Here is a 21,531-nt window from a genome sequence, read left to right as displayed (position 1 = left end):
GAGCCGTTTCGAAGCTTTCTTTGCCCCTTCCTTCGACCTTTGCGCTGCTGCTGCTGTTGTATTGCACGCCGCGTCAAGGGGTGGTTCAGAGCGTGTATATGCATGGCAGGAGCGTGGCAGGAAGGAAAGTCGACGCGAGAAACTAGTTTGGACTTTTCCATCTCGTCGCGTGTGCACAATGCCCTCTGGAGCTCCCTGGTTGTCACCACATTAGTAGCCTCTTGACAGCTGTAATTATCCGTGACCCCCTCAAAAGCATCGCATAAAATACAGCGCTTGCCTTTCTACTAACGTGCAAGTCCAGAGGGCGTGTCGATAGAACTGTAGAGAGGAAGCAGGGTGAAGACGCAGAGGATGCGTAGAATCGGCGCAGTCGCGAAACGAGTGAATAACATCCTTGCCACTCTTCGCTCGCAGTTCCCATAAAGGGGGGGGGGGTGTTGGCGGGACAAAGATGACGCGAGAAGGCAAGGAATCAACAGTTACGGGCAAACTGAAGGGTACAGGCACGCTTATGCTATTTATGAAAAATAAACACCATGTAAATTGTCCAGTGGACAACTGACACAGTGCATGCAAACGCGAAGCCGCATTAAAACACCGTAGGGTCTAAGCGACACTACGGAAGCGGTCGCACGTCAAATCAATACTTCTGTGCCCGCCACGGTAGTTTGACTGCTATGGCATTGCTCGAGGTCGCGGGTTCAATCCCGGCCGTGGCAGCCGCGTTTCGACGAGAGCGCAATACAAAAAGCGCTAATGCACTTAGATACAGGTGCACGTTAAAGAATACCAGGGTGGTAAAAATAATCGGGAGTCCGCCACCATGGCGTGCCTCATAATCCGATCGTGGTTTTGACACGTACAGCCCCATAATTCAGTTAAAGTTTAACACTTCTGCCACGATGCGGCGTGCCATGTGAGGCTATGATAATGATCAACCCTCTGAGATATGAACGATGGCGTGCAACAACGCCTCAAGCGAATGCCCCTCCCTGTGTGTTCTGTGTACTACGCAGACAGCAGTGATGCACGCAAGGTAACGTTTAATATCAACTCGCCACTCTTGTATTGGACTAAACACTAAAGAAATTGCACATTCGCCGTCAACATCACCGCTAATTATCGTCAATCAAAGCAAACAGCGTAGAAAGCTTCGCTTACATCGATTCCCGCAGTGCGTGGGATCCGTATTTTTTCTCGTGATACTATTTTTACAGCTACTAGCTGGTCATGGAAGCTCCACTATGAAAATGATGCGTGCTCAGCTGTGCATCGGACTTTCACTTGAGCCGTTGTACTGTTCTCAAGGCTATAATGTAATAATCTCTGAACTTCTTGCACACAAAGGCTTGCTGTACACTTGTACTATTCTTGTGACAATATCTGGCAGTCCTTCACACTGAACACCATTACGTGTGCGAGAGCATCGCACGCGTAATGCGAAGACGTGGGATCATTCCCCACCGCAGCAAGTTGTTTTTTCATCCACTTTCATTGCCAATAATTTATGATCTTTTAATTCAATTATTAAGTACTGGTAATTTTCCTTATGTTTTCCTCGGTGTCTTTGTTTGTTGGCTTCTCATGATATGATTAAAAATCGGGCCCCTCGGTTAACCCCCTTTCTTCTCGTGTTTGCCTCAAGGAGGACACACATAAAAAAGACACATTGACAACAGTCTTCCTTTTTGTGTCGTCCTACTAGGCAAATACCTTAACACTTGTCGTTGGGCTACTTGATGCATGTTTCTTACAATGAAAACGACGCAACACACCGAGAGAGAGACAGGCGAAGGGAAAGGGTCAAAGGACCACATAGGCCAAGAAGCAGTTCGTTGAACACCGTTGTTAAGTTATCCTTGTCTCTACCTCCCCCCCCCCCCACCCCCTTTCACTTAAAATCCACAGCGTAAGCCGCGTGTGTGATATAGACAGTATTGGTTGGCGTCCACCTCTCTATAATATGACGGGCATGCGCGAATCCATTCGTCCCCTCAAAAGTGCCGTATTTAGCACTGAAAAACGGGCTGATTGAGCAACCCTATAAATCGCCATGCTCTACTGGGGTTAACGGAAGAAAAAAAAAGTATTGCGCGTGGGCGTGTCCACACACACGCACGCACACACGCGCACACACACACCGGCAGAGGTCATCCGTCCCATCTTCGAAATGCGAACTGAATGAATGCTGTCGCAAGTATCACCCCCCCCCCTTTTTTTTTTATGCAGAGTCTCCGCAAACTACTTATTTCAGATCTATTCGCGACTCCAAGGGGGCGAGCGACCATTAAGCTCGCCCTCCAGCGACCGCGCCGAGAAGCAGCCGATCTAGGTTAATTCAGCCACAGGTTTTCACATTACAGCGCGCGCTGCAACGTTGCCTCGTAGTTCTCAAATCGTCGTGATGCCGCCGCGCAGAAGCCTGAAAAATAAAAAAAGGAAGTCGAAGGAATTTTTGCTGTGTACCATTATTGCGTGTCATCGCGGTGGAATACCAGCCATTCATCATTTATCGTTTCCCGAAATTAGCTGACGGCGCGCAACGCTGAGCGACATGGGTAAGAAACTTGCGCATTCGGAAAAGGGTGATTTACACTATGGAGTGTTTTTTTTTTGTTGTTATAAAGAAACACTTTACTCTGGACGACTCGAGTGGACCATTGCTTTCTTTTGATATATTTTAAACATTTCGCAGGCGTTCCAGATCACGGAGGATACTTTGTTTAGGCAGGCGCTTCGATAAATTAGCGATGGATGCTTAAGCTTCATTTGGTTTGGTTAGTTTAGTTTTCTTGCCCTGCATTAGTGTTACAGGAATATTCTCGCTAATGGGCTTTTGTCCGCAGGCACCGGTAGCAGGAACGATGACTAGCTTGGAAAGTCTCAAGTTGGTCATGACACATGCTATGCCGCGAGGCGACATATCGTTTTGGTAGCATGCTTTAGTTTAGCGGTGTAGGAAGATGCTGTTCTCTCATTCAGCGCGGTGAGTTGTCAGTTTATCTGCGCGCAAGAAATTTAGAAACTACTGCAAACAGTGTTTGTTCCAGATTTGGAGCGTTTGACCTGGCCACAGCACCGCTAGTTAGCTGTCCGACACTGTGCACACAGCGAAATTCCATTACGACTGTTTCGATTCTTTTCCAAGTCATGCAGTTACACTAATACAAGTGACACGGCTCGAAAGAAAACCTTCACTAAATTTCGGAAACCTGTTGGAAGAAATGCAAGTTGGCGGCGATTGGTTATTACTTCTCACGTTTCAGCGGAGTTTGAGAATTCCTACGTGTGGCCGTTGTCTGCTGTGTACCCAAGCCTGGACCCTACCTCGAACACTGCGTACTGCGAGCACGGACAAGCGCCAGTCATCAGCCTCGGACTACCTTATTACACGGATCAGCTCTACTTACAAAGGCGCACCCCGACTTACAAACAGAACAGACGTTACTGCCTGTATATTGTGGGATGCTGCGTGATATACTGCAACGCGAATCACAGTGCGGAGTTGCCCATGAAAGTCGAAAACAGTCAAGTATCATACCTGTAGCTGTGAAGCAACGCCGCGAATAAGTGCCTGGACCTTTCGGAGGCCTGCTACGTACAATAACTTTACATTTTTGTAATATCTGGCTCGCTTGAAAGGCTCTGTGTCTCAAAAAAGACTGATGCGTCTCGCTAAGCAAGCCGGACGTTTGCACGCACAGCGCAACGATTCCGCGGTTTCATCGCTGAAATCCTTGAGGCCGATCAAAATAAGGTAATCGGCACTAAGGGCCCTTTCGGCTCCGACGAAACACCTCGATTCTACGCCACAAGCGAGAACTTTGAGCGCAGCACCAAGTGAAACAGCCGCAAAGAACCACTGTATGTCGTAGCCACCTTTGTTTATATTTGGACAATGTTGCCAGAACAAGTAACGGAGTTGGAGTTGCCAATAATGGCCGCGGACACGTGTGACGTCATAGAGCAGGTAACATGACGCGTCGTTATCATGAGCATGACCCGACAAGCCGACTCGACTTTATCCGGTCCATCTAAACGAAGCTATTGGAGAAATGGATGAATAGTATATAAGCTTCTACACACCTAAAGATCGTGAGCACAGTCGTGTGCCAGCGTCTTTCGTCTTCTCCCTTTTTTTAATTCACTTTCTGTTTCTAACCGCTGGAAAATATTGGTGGCACTGCTTGGAGGAACGCAACGTTTTGATTGCACCGTTGGCTTCTACGCTGTTGTGCCTGGCGGTCCTTCAGAGCGGGGGGATACCGCACCAGTGACACGCAGCTGTCACGATTGATGTTCACGCCTCATCATTCACTTCGCTTCAAGACAGCAACGACGCCCTCCTGACCGTCACGAAGAGGCTACTAACCGATGACAGGGTCATTGACGGGGACTCCCGGGAAAACCAACGGTGGTTTCACGGTTTGCCACGCGGTTGCCTCGCAGTGTTGTGCCAGGTTGGAGACAGGTGCACCGCGTTGGAGACACGAGCAGCACGTAGAAGACAGAAGCACCACGTTGGAGACCTGTGAGGGGCGGTAGAGGTGGTGAATGATTCGGCGCCTGTGATTGGCCAGTGGATTCCCTTAACGAGGCAGAGAGGGAAGAACATAAAAAGCGAATCCGGAAGGCCGTGAAGGGAGAGAGATGCTCGGACATGCAGAGACTCTTGGACATGCAAAGACGCTAGCATGTAGTGTGCTCCGATAGTTGGAGCCGCGTTGTAAAACTGAACCATGTACCTTTTTTTTTTTAAATATAATCTTTCTTTTTGTTCGTTCTCTTCAACGTCGCTTGGAACCCTTCTTTCTCCCGGCATCTGGCACGGCACCATCCATGGAACTTCCGTTGACTGCACGGACCCCCGATTTCACGACAGCGCACGACACTGTTCTGCGGCAGTGGACGTTACTCAGCGGTATGTTTCGCCGGCGCCTAATACAGTCTGTGTGTGTATCTTATTTGGCGGTGCTGTGGAGCATATGCCTTGCGTTGTATGCTGGTTTATGCCATACGTGCACTGCGGCGCATTCATCGTGTGCACGGTTGGCGCGCCTTGCGCCGAACGAGTCTTTTCGGGAGGATCAGTAGCTACGTTTTCGTGCAACCGATATAGTTGGGTTGAGGGAGCTTTCCGCTCCGAAAACCGGCCGTCTGGTTCATGAGCGTTTGGCCGAGCGTCGAGGCGACTTCGACCAACCCGCGTGGCAAGATGTGTCTAAACGCGGTCGGGTCGGACTCGACTCGCTCGCGTCTAATGCGGGAGACACATGGTCGAAAGACACACTCCCTGGTCGAAACGAAGGTCTCTTTCGCCGCTGACGGCGGCACATAAATAAGCAGGAATTTGTTTCTGACACGAAGTAACTTATCGAATTAAGTGGCCTCGAAAGAGTGCATGTTATAAAACGTTGTGCGATATAGTAAATCGTTGGCGTGATTTCTAATCGGACGCGGTCAGCGCAGACGCGCCAGCAATCGTCTATGCGAAGCGGCTCGCCTGACTGGCGTGTTTACTCATCGCTACTAACGGCACCGAGAAAACTAACCGTATTTTCACTTAAGAGAAACATAAATGTTCAGGCATTGATTGTGCTGATCAATTTAGGCGCTTTATTACGAGCTGCGGACGCATCGGCATGGGCCCTCGGCCTCGGATAGACGGCCGGCTAGCTAGGCCTACACGGTCTCCGAGCGATCGCAAGCTCGCCTGGCAGCTCGTTCGCTTCCGTCGGCACCAATGAAATCAAATGTTCTGCAATTTAAGCGTGAGATAACTTTGTACATGTTGTGGCGCTTCGTTATACGAGCTGCAAGCGATCGTGTCACAAGCGCCACCGGTGTTGGTTTCGATGGCCGAGCGAGCTATGCCATCGGCGGCTGTCAACGAAGCCGTTACTGCTAACGCGGCCTTGCGGAAACACGTCTACAGTGCTTCCATAGGCGTGTTTATATTGTCATCGTTTGTTTCAAACAAGAGAGCTGTGCAAATACGATTGCTTTCACTATCTGTTCGAAGTTATGCAGCATGCCGAACTTCTACGCAGGGGCGCCGGTTCTGGGCGGAGCTAACCGCCGCTCGCTCATTCGTACCATGTGTCCCGAATCGGCGCATGCGGCAAGTCGCACACGACGCGCCGTACGACAGATCGCACGGAAAATCGCACCATGTGTCTCCCGCATAAGCCGTGTATGTAAGCGAAGCTAGTGAATGTTAGGGCCGACTTACGCTCAATCATCCACACGGCCTCCCACACGCGTGCGGAAAACTGCCCATGACGCACGCAGGTGCGCAGATTTCGGTTTGCATCGAGTCCACTTGAGCTTTGTAAGCCGAAATTTGCATACTTTTGTGCGACATGTGCAGTTTTCCGCATGCGTGCGGGAGGTGGGCGGAAGGCCGCGCGAATTGAGCGTGACACTTGCCCACACGTGCGCCTTGCATGCTTGCTCTTATTACCCATTTCTGATGTGCTGGAGAGCCGATCGGGCCACTGGCTATTTAATTGCGTACGCTGTCAGTTTTGCTTCCTTCGCAGACGCTCTGGTTTAGAAAGAGAAAATGTGCTGCCTGCACACTCCGGACACTTATAAGGTTCGCGCGTTCTTCGAACGATATTGGTATTATGTTTGCACTATTTACGTTGTTTGTGCCTGGAAAACATAGCGCTAACTCGTACGTACTAACGGTGATTAAACATACGATATTCGAGGCCACAGTGCAGGTCTACATGGAGAGGGGTTGAAAAGGACTGCATATGTTATAATGGAATTATTGATAACAACACGCTGCTTCTGCTGCCAGCTCCATGTCCAAGTTGCCTGTTCGGAATCTTCTGTGGTTTGCTGGCCTCTGGACACAGACGGTGCTCACTTTTCCCCGCACTGTTCTTTTCGTCCATGGAGGCGAAACCTCTTTATTCAAACAACTATTGCAGAAGCTGGAAAAGTGCTACGCGTGTCCTAAGCTGCTCGTGCACATGTGGGCGAGATACCTTTATTTCCTGTTTTCAGTATACGATTTGCCCTATGCGCACATTCTCGCTCCCAGACCCGTGGCAGCGTCACGGAAATGGATGGAACGTGTCTCATATCTTTACGTAGCTCCTCCGTTGTCGCGCACCGCCCTTGGCTTTCTGATCCCCGAAGCGCAACTGCCGTGTCTGGCAACGCTCCCCATGATACAGGCGCTTGGCCTTGGCCGCGAATCTCCGCCTCGGAAGGGAACATGCTCTCACGTGCCGCTGCCGTCGCGGCTTTCTGTGCCTGCGACCACAACTGCTCGAAGCGAGAAGTGCCGGTCTTCGCGGCCACCGATGATCAATGGCGATACGAGCGGAGGGGTGCACGCGGGAATTGCCCGCCGCGAGTGCCAGGTCGCGGTGCGACGTTTGGCATACCACACGCGTGGCGGCATGTAATGATTGCGGCAACACGCGGTGTAGGTGCGAAATCAAATCGGTGAGCAGCGCTGATGCTTATAAAACCCGACCGTGTTCCATTGGAATTGCGAACGTAAAATGCATTTAAAAACTGTAAATCGCAATCGAATAACTAGGCAATCATATGCAGTGACGCGCGAGGAGCACGCTCAGTGCGAGTGCACGCTTGTCTTCTGCGTCTTCTACCGCGTCAGGCACGTACCCAAGCCCCCCCTCCCTCCCCCCACTCCCTCTGCCCACACCACCACTCCTTACACACATTCCTGAAGCGCTGCCAAATCAAGCTTGAGACTTGACAACGGTCAACATTTTGCTGCACCTTTCACTCCTTTTGGATGGCGGTAGTTATCGGCATCTCCTGGGATGTGAAGGCCAGTTTTCTCATCGATTTGGTGCCCGCGCGATTAACTCGAGATGCGTTCAGTTGTCACCATGCAACGGTCACGCGATGCAACGGTCACGCGCATCGCTGTTCCTTCGTTAGTTCGACCTTCTTTGTTTAGACTCATCCAGGGACAAGGAAAGGGATTCAGTTCGTTGTAAGCTGGTCTGCACGCTCTTCGTGGAACGATTTGCGGCTGGAGAAAACGCCAGCTGCCTTTAACTTCTCCTTTCGCCTCGTCACTTTCTCGAGTGACGGCTCATCGCAACGCTGGCAGAACCTCGGAACCATGATACGGGTTAGAAAGAAGGAAAATAAGATCATGGGAAACAGCGTCCGTCATCAAGCCCTGCATCAACCGCTAAACCCATAAGCAATATGAATGTAACCCGTTACTTCGTCTGGTTTTTCCCTAATTGTAGAGCACTTCTCGCGCAAATTGGCAACTGGAAAGAAGAGTCGCAAGGAGTTCAGAAATTACGCGATCTACTAAAGGAGAGAGTCGAGGCAACAGCCGAACAGGAAGAAAAAGCGAGAATTAAGAAACTTAACCGTTGTTTGTGAAGACATTTATAAATCAACATCTTTTTATTTAAAAAGGAAGTACAGGAAAGCCGTCGGAAGTGGAGAACACTTCCGCGTGCTTTGAATGACGATCCCGCGCGACGCTATTGCTTCGTTATTCCAACCTTATTTGTTTGGCCTGATCTAGGGACTAGGAAAAGGATTCCGTTCGTAGTCAGCTCGTCTGTATGTTCGTGGAACGAGTTGCGGCCGGAGAAAACGACAGTTGCGGTTAACTTTTCCTTTTCCTTCATTATTTCCTCGAGTGAAGTCTGGCCGCGACGCTGGCAGTTCCTCGGAGCCATATACCCGCTATATGGGTCAGATAAGGTCGAAAATAAAATAATCCGAGACAGCGTTCATCACCAGACGCTGCAATAACCGTTAAACCCATAAGCAATATGACTGTCCCCGTTACCTCTTCTGGTTTTTCCCTAATTCTACAGCACGTTTCGCGCATAATTGGCAACTGGAAACAAGAGACACAAGGAGTTCAGAAATTAAGCGATCTACTAAGGGAGAAAACCAAGGCAAATAAAAAATTAACAAATTTAACCGTTGTTTGTGAAGATATGTATAGATCAACATCTTTTTATTTAAACAGGAAGTAGAGAAAACGCCTGTGGAAGTGGAGAATGATTCCGTGTGTTTTGAATGACTACAGTTATCAGTCGAGCCACCTGACGTAGCCACTTCTCTGTTGTGCTTATGTGGGTTTTTTTATAACCATCCGCGGTGGGCGCAGTACGACTAGAACCGTAGCGTCCGGCACTCAACGCGGCTATACGGGACCGGCAGCTACGAATCGTTACGCAACTTCCTAAATAACAATACGAGTGGGTTTTGGCACTTGGTAGAGCAGTAAACGATGGATTCAAAAGAACTTTGATTGTTCCGCAAATATGTATTTCTCTATTTCTTCCAGAGCTAATTCAAAGAACACTACTAGAAATCTTTATATTAGGCTTTCGCTTGTTTACTTGTTCTTGGCAGTGTTCTTCCTGCGCGAGTCCATTTGATGTGATTCCTTGTTTTTCAAGTAAAGGAGAGGTGCATCTCACAGGCGTACCTGTGAGATAAACCTTATTTCATCTCTTTTGCGGGTGTACGCGTCTTTATGGCGAACGGTAGGCATTATTCACGTTTGTACTAGTAAAGGTACCCCCCCCCCCGCCTCTCATTTTCATAGAAATGTTACCAAGGGTTGGGGCCCCCTCCGAAAAGAAATCCTGGGTACGTGCCTGTACCGCGTCAAACATTTTAGATAAGCAACCGGGACGCATTTTCAGTAATTCGGCGAATCCGTTACGCTGGGAAGTATTCGCATGCGGCGGCGCTGCATGGTGCCACACACGCGCGGATGTGAAGCAGTCGTTTTGACACCTTCTAGAGCGCAGCAGGCGCCCGTTCCTGCAGCGAGCGCAGTGAAAGATGAGACGCGAGCCGCGTACGGCGGAGACCAGTGAGGGCGGCTTCTTGGGTGACGTGCGCGCGGTAAACTGGTGTCATGCGGACCCGGCCGACCGCTCGGTGCGTATCAACCTGGTCTCAGCCAGACCGCCCGTTTCGTACTATCGTCTGATCGGGTCAGCGCTCGCTCGCGCTTGTTTGGTTTGCTTGGTTTGGCCTCTTTCATGGGCTTGTTTCGATTGTCATAGTTTACGATTATTTTGTAATCTGATTGTATGCGCGACGCGCATTGCGTAGTACTTTCTGGAAGCTACGCGGCACCAGCGATTACACTGGAACCTTCGACGAGTCATGCATAAAACTCGACGCGCTTGACCCGCAGATTAGATATTCGACGATTGCCGACTCTGCTATATGTCTCAAACTCTTTGCCTCAATATATCGCGAAATGAAAACACGTGTAGAGCTGCGCTCAAATTTCGCTTAAGGGAGTATCGTAATCGTCGGTGAATATTTTTCCTCCTCGCTTCAGTCTGCACTTTATACTGTATACTCACATGTTGCACTAAGGGGTTAAACTCGTCATAGAAAAATGGGGCCGGAGGGAGAGGCGTGCCGTGGGTAGTACCGGAAGCGTAAACCATGCACGTCGCTTCTACCCCACTGCAGTGTCCTTGGAGGATGTGAACAGTAATAGTGTGCGAATCTGAATTTTGCTCTTTACGAACAGTGCTGTGATATAACCGCACTGAGATAGTTTTACGCCTCTATCCACGGACTGTATGATCAGATGTGCGTGGTGTGAAAAACTCGCATGAGGCACCTTACCCCAGCAAAATGGACTCGACCATCCAAACATCATCAAACGCGCCGATTCAACTCCAAAGTGTTCTCTGGCGTCGTTGATCGATGTCGCTTCCCTCTCTCTCCACTTGCAGTATTAACCTTCCTCTTGAGCGCAGTCGAAGTGAGGCGCAACGCTTTGCCGCCCAATATTCTTGCAGTGGAGGCTCTAGGCACTGCTATTGCCGGTGTTGCAGAACGTTGCACCATTTTGAGGTGGAAATAATGATTCTGAGTGCTTCGGGCCTTTCTCTTTCTTTCTTTGTTTTTTTTCTTCTTCTCGGCGTAGTAGTTTTAGCCTTAGTACGGACGCTTCGGTAAAATAGTAATACCGAAAATTTTGACAGTTCTCTGTAAACGTCCTATCTTTCCCAGTCTAGATTGTGCCTTTTATAGCCTGGCTGGTTTCAGCGGCTTGCGTGGACCACCTTCCGGTCGTGTGTACAAGATTGTTGAAAAGAAAAAAAAAATGTCTCGCATGTTGGCTCTCGTCTTGAACTTCGTGCAAGAAATGCAACGCCATTCTTGATTACATAGGGATAAATTCACTTTGGGCACACAGCAACCAAGCAGTCTTTTGATTCTCTGCCATGTATACCAGTTCTTGGCTTCAACTATATACACATTATAGGCGGCTGAATCAAGCGACATTAGCCCGTGCATTTGCCAATTTGCCAGCACATCATCATCATCAGCAGCAGCAGCCTGTTTTATGTCCACTGCAGGACGATGGCCTCTCCGTGCGATCTCCAATTAATGCCAGTCGCGGCTATTTGAAAGGATTGAGGTGCAGCGAACTGGCGTATGAAGAGAAACTATAGCGCAGGGCATCACCGGACTGTGCGGTCCGCGTGCGTTCATCGCGTCTTTTTCTCGGGGATGCGTGTCGTGCTTAGTACGCTTGCTTCTGAAATATTCCCGACTTTCGTTTCCCGTCAGTGGGGAGTTCCGCCAACGGTGGCCGCACGTTTAAGGTCATTACGTGAAATATGTGCCTGAAAGAAATTGCACTGCCGCGCACTCGAGAAACCTCTTGTCTTGCCGTTTTCACACGTTATGTTGAAGTTTCGCAAACCAACTGTAACATTAAGTCTGTGTTTGAGCGTCCGAACGGAGTGCAGGCCATGTTCTCAAATTATGCGTCTCTGTTTCGAAAAGACATCTTCCTTCCCCCCCCCCCCTTTTTTTTTTGTGTCGATACCGTTAACCGTAACCTCTTAGCCGAGGGCGTGCACACGCTGCGCACCCGGTACTTCCAGGTCACGAACGGCGTGCGCGTTATCAGTGCGACATGGCTTTCTCGGCAAGAAATTAGCGAGCGCAGACTCTTTAAAAAAAAAAAATAAAACGCAAGCAAGGCAGAGGACGATTTATGGACTGCAATATGCATCCGTGTTTCGTTTCTGGCCTCTTACGACGAACTCTAGTATTATCTAACTTTTGCTGGACTTGAGTATCGCAAAAGTTGCAACGAAACGTCAAGAAAGTTTCTCGACAAATATGTACAGATACCTATATGAGAACTGCAACATGTCCGTTGTGTGGCGTAGTGGATAGTGTCCGACTTCCAATTGAAAAGCTATTGTAGCGCATACAGGCCAGGACTATGCTCATAATTAATCCGGAGTGCTCCACTACGGCGTGCGTCATTGTCACATAGTGGTTTTCGCACGTAAGACCCTACAATTAGAATAATTTTTTTTCTTCTTTCTCAGGACCCGTGTTCCGTAAACTTACATTCCTGATAGTGTACGTATTGGCGACAGCTGTAAAGAACACAGTGCACCTACGTACACAGTATTCAAAACTCCGTGAAAAAGCTATTTTTTTCTCCTTGCTTCAAATATGCAGCGGCAATCGAGACGCGTACAGTCGACCACAATAGTTTACGGACCACGGGATCTCGGGAAACGTATTTCCGAGCAGCCTGTAACAGTAGCCAATAAAACCCTACGCCAGGTGGCTATGGTGTTGGGCTGCTGAGCACGAGGTCGCGGGATCGAATCCCGGCCACGGCGGCCGCATTTCGATGGGGGCGAAATGCGAAAACACCCGTGTGCTTAGATTTAGGTGCACGTTAAAGAACCCCAGGTGGTCAAAATTTCCGGAGTCCTCCACTACGGCGTGCCTCATAATCAGAAAGTGGTTTTGGCACGTAAAACCCCAAATATTATTATTATTAAAACCCTACGCCAGAATGTTGTTCGCACATGCCATAGTAGAGGCAGGAAATGCGTTGTGAGGCACTGCGGAGATAATCAGATTTTTATCAGATCCCGTGCACGGGTTCGTAAACTTTTTTGGTCGACTGTACGTGATGTTCTCTCTGCGATTGCGCACGAACCCCGTCAGTTACGGGCTCGCCGGTATTGCTGCTAGAAAAAAATCGGCTCCTTTCTGTGTATTTTTGTCTGCATGTGTACAGTGTGGTTCACTTTTGAAGGAAACACGCGAGCGCAACGAATCTTCCCTCTGTAGCAAACCTGGCTATAGGCAACAGACGACTGGCGGTAGTCGGGGCTACTCGGTGCACGTGTACAGTATTTCCATTACCTGCAGATGGAGCAATCCTCTGTTAGCCTAAATGCGCGTTTTCTCGTTTCTTTAGCGGCCCTATATGCCATCTGCGCTAAAATTGCAGCAGTTGGATATTTGCCCGTTAGCTCCCCAAATAGCTAACATGAGAAGTCTTACTGGTGCATGGCTGACTTTACCGGCAATTTTTGGGGGGGTCTAAGACAACCCACAGATATACCTTACGGACATCCAACCGCATTCGGAATTGTGCAGTTTTATTATTTGCTATATCCGCAGTACCGCGTAAAGCTGGGGAACACTCACTCACTCACTCACTCACTCACTCACTCACTCACTCACTCACTCACTCACTCACTCACTCACTCACTCACTCACTCACTCACTCACTCACTCACTCACTCACTCACTCACACACACAGTGTATTACTTCGGGGCACTTAAGCGAGAAACTAAACCAGTTTTGGCCGATCTATTATTCTTTCAAGTAATTTTCGTATTGTAGAAGGGTAATTTACTAGTACATGTAGTTCAAATTGAGCTGTGTTAGTATATCCGCGTTTGGGCCAGACTCAAAACCGACGTCGACGTTCCCGCATCGTCTCGCCGTGACGTCGTGGACTTTTGACGGTGTCTGCTTGGTGCCCGACCTAGGAGTCAAGATAAACTACATTATATTGTAGGAGACAGACTGAACCTGGCAGAATTCGATAACTGAGCAACAACGGCCCAATTTCGAAAAATAAATGACGTCGCACAACCTACTGGCGCTGTGGTTTCGGCGCTAAATTCAATAAATGGAAGGAACCATGACCTTCATTTTCTGCTCTAGTCAACAACCTCTTATTGCGAAGTTAACAACAATAGTTTTGAATGAGTATATACTTTGTCATCGCATACGGCAGACGGGCAGGGTAGGTCACTGTTGCATAGAAGTTGCATTTTTCGCTTGACAGCTTTTTCGAAAGCACGCAGTCAGCCTAGTCCGTGGCGTTATTGAACGTGATAGCGGTGGAACGTGTCAAAACCTGTTCGCTCTGACAGTCTTATAAACAGTACTAGGCCATCCTAATACGAACGACTAAGTGATAACGCAAGCCTATAGCCATAGCAGCGTACTTTAATCAGCACAAACAGGCCAACGGCTGTATGCCGACCAAAACACCGAATTATGATGCCAAAGGTCTTTGCAGCTGTGGCAGCACTGTAGTAACTTCATCAGATAATTCCCATGGCGATGGGCTATTTACATATGCTGGATACACAAGCTGTTCTATATACTGCAAAATGTTGAACCGGCAAGTTCGTATCTTGACAATGACTATCTCTAAAATTGGGGTGTAGCGTCACAGGTTGTTCTTGTACTTTAGTTAGCATTGTACTTGTGGAAGATAATCCTTCTGCACCTTTTATTTAGTGTTATCGAAATTCTACACCTTAACCTGCTTGATACGGGAAGTTGCCGGAATTAATACTGCTTCACTCTTATGCCAGTACAGACCGCATTCTTGGGGGCACAAGCAGGCGTCACAGCTGCACGCAAAAGCATGATGATTAAAGCGAGGTGACCTGGACTCTGAGCGCGCGTTGCTGCATGGGACGAGCTTCACCATTCTTAGTAACTGCAGACACACGGCTTGCTTGCAAGCTGTCTGTTTTGCGGGAACTGAGACTGCCTATTGTTTGCGTGGAAGATGGGAAGTACGTGTGCCGCCATTGCGGCATGTGCTTCGCCACTGGGAGGCCGTCGTGCGGTGCAGTTGCATGCCGACACCGGGAGAGGGCAGCAGTCGCGCCGCACTAGGATTACGTGTGATGCAATAGAGAGTTTTAGCCCAGCGGGTTTACGGCCAGCGGAGCGGAGCGGTCTCCACCGTTGCGCCAGCGGAGCGGCTCGCGAAAAAAGAATTTTAGCCCAGCGGATCACCCGCTCGAGCGGGGTAAAGAGCGGGGCGCTCTGCTGCCCCACCTAGTGGTTCGAATAGGAGTTACTGAGAAATGAAATTGAATTACGCTTGCTTTTATTATGGAAGAAATGTTGAATAAAGATATATTACATGTTCTCAGTGCATTATTTGTTAATAATGTACTGAGTACTAATGTACGGGTCAGCGCGGCAGTCACCGTCCTCGATGCAGAACTGCCGGCGTTCATGTTCGCGGCTGCCGTCTTGCATTTCCCATACACGCCCGCGCGCCCTTACGCACGCTCGCGCGCTGCGTATACCCTCCGCTGGGGAGTGCTTTCCAGCGGGCGTAAACGCTGCTCCGTAAAACCGCTGGCCGCCTCAGCGTGGTGCGCATGCGCAGTCGCGTCTCCGCTCGCCCGCTCCGCTCCGCTGGCCGTAAACCCGCTGGGCTAAAACTCTCTAATGGTGCGCGTGGTTGCTTGATGCGCAGGTAGCATGACACGCAAGCCTTCCTCTTTCTTTCTGTTCTTTTTTTCTTTTTCTTTGTTCTTTCCTTTTTTCTTTTCTCACTGGTTGATTTGCGCGGCAAGCTTTCTGGGCTGTCGCATGAAGCGGAGGGACACTTTTTGTTCGTTTTCTTGCGTGCACGCCAAGCGATCTTGTTATTGTTGAGGTGGCGAGAACACGAAGGTTTATCTCCGTGCTCGATTATACGCCAGGCTTCTCTCGTAGCATAGATTTCGCGCGAGTTTACGGATGGGACGGTGTAGAGTTGGCCCGAGGCCAGGCGCGCAAACTGTCTGACTAGTGCCTCTGGCGGGCAGACACCGATCCAGAGAACGTTGGCGGCAACCCTCCTATATAGCACGATTGTTCACACTCGCAGCGTGGTCGACTGGAGCTCCTCCTTGTTGGCTGGGTTGCTGAGTTAAGGACACCCTATACGGTGGCGAGCCTCAAATATGGCGTGTCTGGCAGTATTACCGCGTCTGAGTTTTATGGCAATTACGATGCTGCTCCGGAATGTGGCGCATGAAGGTTTTCGCGCAACCGGCTTAATGTTAGCTGGATAGAGAACTGCCGCAATTTGAGTCGCTGGATGCTTGTGACAAATACAACGACGCTATATTTTTTAACGAGCCATCTAGCAAATGTGCAGGCATACATCCGCTACGCGTGGAAATAGACAGTTTTAGTTTAGCGTACGCAACTATAGCGTACGCTATACGCTATAATATAGCGTACGTGAAGCAGCGCACGTTTCCTACAATTTTAGTTGGCCGACGATATCTTCGGATCTCTGAGGCCATATTCCGTCGTTGCGGCTATTTCGCGCCTGTAGCGATAGGTGGCGCTGACATCTCGAACGTTTAGAGCTTGGTGGCGCAACCCACCGCCCCGTTCCAAAGGGGACGCTCATAACATCCATCCATCCATCCATTTCTTTCGTTAGGCTTCGACTCGTTCGAAACGAGAAGCGATCTCGAAAACACCATGAAGTTATCCATAATACTCTGTCGTTGAAGTGGCCTGAGACAAAGCGAAAGCCGTTTACACAGTGATTTGCTACGAACGAAGTGCATTTTACAAAAGCAACGCCAAATTCAATTCGAAGCGGGGAGCCGGGATCGCCGCCATGTTTCCCGCAAACTCCGCAAACCCCGCAAAAACGCTAACGCTAACTCGTTTGCGTTGCGTATGCCCACTATACCCGCTATTTCGTTTAGCGTTCAGCGCATGCGCAGTGACGACCCGCTATTTTTTAGCGTACGCAATGGAATAGCGTACGCTATACTAAAACTGTCTAATGACCGAAAGTGATCATATTCGAAAATATTTGTTTGCTGGCTTATCTGAATGACCGTTAATGCGCTTAATCGCTTCATCGTTGAAGTAACATTTTTCACTGGAAGTGAGAAAATTAAGCGTCCTAGGTTTGCGGACAAGTTATATCAGTTGTGACGCACGCCGCTTGCACCCTCCTGGTATCAGCATAGTAGTAGGATTTCGCAAATCTTTGATTCGAGCAAGGTTTGGCAAGGATCCGGCGATGCGTCAGTGCGAATGCGGACGCTTGTGTGTCGTTGTAGAGCACGGAGCAACAATTTGTGATCAGAAGTGTAAAAATGTAGCAGTGGCATTATGTCGCTCTCACATGTGTTTTGTAGGGTCAAAGCGCAACCAAAATTTGCGCTTGTAACGCGGAATGGAATGCGTACGTGCGCTTCGCTATATAGTGGTGCAATATGTTTGTGCTTGGCTTCGCGATTATAACACGGAGCGAGAAACTTGGTGGAGGATGCGGTTTCGGGAGTGTGTGTATTGCATTGCCGGTCCGAACAGGCAGAGTGGCGCATTTTGCCACGTCATTACTGCGAAAGCGGTTGACACTTTGAAGTGGGAGGGAACGCGACAGAAATGTGTGTTTTGCGGCTCCGCTGTCGGGAGGAGTTATGGCCGCCTTATATTATTCCAGCGGTAGTTCGAGCCCGCTGGATTGCGCCGTATGGTTTTGACCCACGGACTGCGCGGAGTGGCGGCTGCGTGTTGCACTCGTCTGATTTCCTACCGCTTTAGAAGCAATAATAACGTAAAAATATGATGCCATAGGGGAAATGTGTGCGCGTGTTTTTAAATGAACTGCAATGTCGTGCACTCTTGTGTAGAGTGCACGACCTGAAAAAACAACTGCATTATTGCTTGAAGAGACACTTGTGTACGAAACTCTGATGCCTCCTCGCTATATGCCCGTGCTTGTACGCATACGCTGATTTGCTATTGGAATATACTGAAGCGCACCTGCCAGCCGTCGTGTATTACCCGTATGCGAATGTGGACGGCGTTGAGCACTTGTTTTGCAGCATTCTTGTACTTTAGTGCCGAACTGCGATTCGAGCCCCACTGGCGTGTGCGTGGCCGCAGTCGCCAGCTGTTCTGCGTTCACATACCTCAGTGCATATACCAGTTCATTATACGGCGCGGCATGTACGAGCAGCGCTCTGGAATGCGCAGCCGCTGGGGCCTTAGCAACCGAAGCTGTTCTGTCATACTAGCACCGACACGACGATACCGCATCTGCCCAGGCGCGCGGCGAGTCAGTTCCCTCCGTCTGATGCGAACGCGCGAAGACAATGGCTAGGCCGGGGTACTGCTGTGGTAGACGTCGCTTTCGCGGTTCCATTGAGACGTCACTAAAGGGGTGAAATTTAAGGTGGCTGGTGCCTGCGCTGCTTTTCTTCTCCTAGAGCTGCGGTATAGCGCTGTGGACTTCTTTGTATATCGGGTTGTGTCGGCGGTGATTTGGGCACTCCCTGTCTCGCCTGCATGAACACCTGGCGCACTCAGCTGCGCGCTGGGATTTCTAGGGTGTTAAACCCACGCGCTCAGGTCTCATGGCGGGATGTTAATGGGGTATATATATATAAACGCGTTCTGTTTTTACTCTTTCCTATGGATCGTTCAAACACCGATGAGGCCACATATACCGTTCACGCTTGTTTTTACGTAAACATGCTTCGCCCTGTCATTTAGATTATGTGCGTTACAAAATTCGGGAACTTGAAAGAAGCGTGATGGATTGGGTTAGTTTGTCTTCATTTGCGTTGTGCCCAAGCACCATGCAAATTGAGAGCTTCGGGCATACCGACTTTACATGCAAGAGAAGCTGCTTATCGTTATCTGTAAAAAGCGATTTCCTGCGGTTTTACGCTGTGCTTGATCAAGTGAACGACAGTCTTTCACCTGTCATGGAGGTTTCAGATATTGCAAGGTAGTGTCGTGCTTTAGTACAACTATATGTGTGTTTTCCGCAACGTTTACCTTCAGCGCGCGCCTGTCTTGTCTGGGCGATTACAGGTAGGTTTCTCGCGTTGAGCAACGCTAGGCTTCATTGTTTTGTGACGTTCTTTGTTGAAGCTGTTCGCCTGCCACACGTACTGCTTCTCTTGGCCGCTCACTTCGGAGGCATTCAGTAGCTGGCATATATTCGAATACTACTCGCAGAATATCAGAATACGGTTTGTAGAATCGAATGCTGCCTGTTAATTTCGAATAACAACCGAAAACCTCGATATTCAATTCGTCATCCGAAATGTCCGAATATGCGAAACCTCTAGGTGTTACTTTATCGACATGATTGTTTCGATTCCTTCTACTTTTGCTAGGACAAGAGCTGCGGCTGCAGCTGTCCATTTGGCGTCTGTCTGGGGTGGTAACACGTTATAGAGCGGTGCGCTAAAATCTCCCTACAGTAGAGCCGTTGCTATGTAGGCTGCTCACGGGAAGCCCAGAAATGTGTCTTATCGCCTTGCGCCGAAATATGCTCCTACGTGGCCTGCAAGGCATGGGTATAACACTCACGAGAGCACACGAGAAACAAACGTCGAATTTTGCGGTGACCACACCAAGAGAATCTTTCTGTAGCGTCTGCGCGAGTGTGTAGCCGCACAAAGCAGCCTGCTTGAACGTTTGTAGCGTTTGTGCACCGCATTGCGGTCCTCGTTTCACTCGCGTGGCCTTTCTGTCGACAGTGTAGAGTGTCAGCTCTGGCCGCGTGGACCGCTCAAGCGTGTGATAAGGCTCGCTGCAGCCTCGCCCACTTTCTCTAGCAGTCGGTACCTGCCAGCCGGATTCTTCTTTCGGACTAGTCTAATAGCTCGAGTGCAATGGGCGTGCCGGGATGTACGTCCTACGTAGCAATGCGTGGCGGGCAACTTCAGCTTTTAGAGCTGCCAAAGCCTCGCCTCGCCACTCTTTCTCCTCCTGCGGTTACACTGCTGTGGATGCACATTTATGACGCGTTCAGCAGGTCATTCAGCAGCTCAGCCCTGCTTTGCATCGAGCGAAGCCGTGTTAGCATGTGGCCAGCGGGAGCTAGCGCTTTCGGATCCTGTTCTGATGCCGCATTTCCCTGTTTGGTAAAAAGCAGAAGCACGCGCGCTGGTGATATAACACTTCGTGCTGAGAGCCCGTTACAAGGCACCAAGCATCATCATTATCATCAGATTTTTCTGCAGTGCTGCGCGTGGCGCTTGTAGCGTTGAGTATGAATAGGAGACTCGAGAGCCTGTTTTGACCAAGCGAGTTTTAATTGCAGCTTACGTGCGCACGCACGCACGCACGCGCACCACACACACTATTTTCGCACTTGTTCGGTGTAGTTGGCCCGTATTTTCGCGCCGTGGTAACTGTTCTCTTGTCTTCTGGCAAAGTACAGTAGGTTGAAGATTTGGAATTTTCTCAGCAAGGTAGCGGCGTACGAGAGGTTCGTCATATTCGTCAGGTTCTCTGACCTCAGTGCATATCCTCACGCGATGGAAATATTGTATAACAGGTGGAGGTTATTCTTTTTTTTTTTACTTTACAGCAAAGAGCGGGTTTTATTACCTCCGGTGTTGTAAAGTTGTACTACGCTTACGTTCACTGCGTTCATGCCCGTAATCATCGCGGTACTGTTACTTGACGTAGCATGTATGTGCATTAGCTTCTGGCAGCAAGACGATGACATTAGATAGAACACAAAAACGTATCCGTGGTTTTCAAGTGCACTGAAGCGGCGGCATGCTTATTTTCGAAATGCTGGGAGCTCTCAAGAATAAGAAAAAAAAAATTCATTGTATCATTCGCCAAGCGCTTCGCGCTGTTTCGTCGCTGGCTAAAGGGATGACCGTTGCCTTTCCTAAAGAAATTTGTCTTGGGTGTTGTGCCACTTGTCTCGTTTAGCGGTGACGTTATGTACGCGGATAATAAAAGGTACCTCGTCGGGTAACGTGCGCTCAATTACTGCATGGAGCCTGTTCTAGAAACGCTCAGGATGCCGACAGGGTGCGCTTCCGTCGTTTATTGCCTCTGCGACAGTATCGAACTTGCATGTGCGCGTCAAGAGGCCCTGCTTATCTTCATGTCTTTCTTCCCTTCTTCCTGTTTAACGACTCGGCATTGCCGTAGAACAAATGCGCCGCCAGCTAAACCCAGGAGGCATCGTACGTGAGCAGTGACCCTGTCGCGAAGGCGTTTTCATTTTTGTGCTGTGTTTTTGACATTTATCAATTCTGTCACATGCACGTGAAAACTACTCCTTAGTACACGCAATAGGACAGTATCTGCTTCCCTTATCCTTGAAGCGCTGCCAACTCGTTTTTTTTTTTTTCTTCCGATCATCCTACGTAGTGACGTTTATATCGCTCTTATACACGTGCATGATGATGCGCTGTTTGTGCTCCAGATGATGTCCTCTGCATTGGGGATCTTGCCAGCGGCAAAGGGGAAAGCAGATAAAAGAACAAAAAGGAAGCAAGCCACGAGGATAAGGGGCACCAGAAAAAAAAAAATACCACTGAAAAACCACTTGTTAGCCGGAGGGGGGGGGGGGCGAGGCGGTGATTCCCTTCTCAGTTTCCATCCTTCGCTGATGTTGGGAGGCAGTTTTACTTCAGCACCGC

This window comes from Dermacentor albipictus, chromosome 1, assembly GCF_038994185.2.
Source record: "Dermacentor albipictus isolate Rhodes 1998 colony chromosome 1, USDA_Dalb.pri_finalv2, whole genome shotgun sequence".
Lineage (NCBI taxonomy): Eukaryota > Metazoa > Arthropoda > Arachnida > Ixodida > Ixodidae > Dermacentor > Dermacentor albipictus.
Note: the sequence above shows the minus strand (reverse complement) of the source record.